General features: G+C 48.6%; 1 protein-coding gene across 2 annotated transcripts in view; it reads right to left on the reverse strand.

Moving 5' to 3' along the window:
* SS18 (SS18 subunit of BAF chromatin remodeling complex) overlaps positions 1-938 on the reverse strand; it is a 40,380-nt gene extending 39,442 nt beyond the window's left edge. For both annotated transcript variants that reach the window (XM_031066579.1, XM_005418289.2), the window contains exon 1: positions 921-938. The gene's annotated coding sequence lies outside the window, so the exon portion shown is untranslated. The remainder of the gene's footprint in view (positions 1-920) is intronic.
* Between the last annotated feature and the right edge of the window lie 96 nt (positions 939-1,034).

Below are 1,034 nucleotides of genomic sequence, written 5' to 3' on the forward strand. Positions count from 1 at the left end.
ATAACTGTATCCTTGGTGGGGCTGCAGACAACTGTTTTTCACAAGTTTAACTGAGTGTTTGCTGATAGAAAATTGGGATAGTTATAAACACCTACCATTGAAAGAGAATTTAGTTTCCAGCTGGATGAAAATACCTTCAGGGCTTCTGACAACTTAGGTACATTACAAAAATTCTTCAACTTTAACACTGGGGTTTTGCCAGCACACCACCATCGAACTAATGGTTTGACTACAGACCCAGGAGAACATCTTCTGTATTCTCCATGTGCACCTCAGCATCCTGAAGCCTCTACTGACTACCTCTGTGCAGCTTTCCACCCAGGGATATGTATTTTTCATCTATAGCTCCCAAGCACTGACTTCTCCTACAGTACTCCGGAGGTTCCCATTACAACTCTAGGGTCTCTTTGAGGTCCGTATCACTGCAACAGCTGCTTTGTAGAAGTTCTAATTCTTTACTAAATCAGAGGCTCTATTTACCTAAAGGACTCCTTCACATAAGGAACTGGTACCAATCTGAAATCTACTTGATCCACGGCCACCCACATCAATGATGGTACAAGTCTTAAGTTCCTAAATACCACACAGTTACCAGTGAACTTGAACATGTTCCTCTGTTGCTGCTGTGCTTTATTATTAATTCTGTATGTGCTCTTCTTTGATCGCTTTAGCGAGTTAACTTGCTCCCTCCCACACAAGCTTAGGTGGAGTCGTCCGGAGCGGCTGTCATTGGCTCCGAACGCGATATTCTTCTTCAATCACACCTAAGGCTTACTGGGAGGCAGCCTTAACTACCAGGTCGACCAAGTTTGGGAACTGGAGCCGCCTCCTACCCCGCAGCGCCAGCGGAGTCAAGCAGAGGGTCTGGAACACCCGGGCTGCGGTCCCGCTGTCAGAGTTCCCCCGCAGGAAGCACTTACTCCACTCCTCCACTTCCAGGCCGAGTCCTCTCGGCTTAATTCAGGCCCGCGGGGGCGATCGGGGCAGCCCGAGTGGAGGAAGGAAAATGAGGGCTGGAGGCGCCCGGGGACATC

This window comes from Geospiza fortis, unplaced genomic scaffold (genome assembly GCF_000277835.1).
Source record: "Geospiza fortis unplaced genomic scaffold, GeoFor_1.0 scaffold53, whole genome shotgun sequence".
NCBI lineage: Eukaryota > Metazoa > Chordata > Aves > Passeriformes > Thraupidae > Geospiza > Geospiza fortis.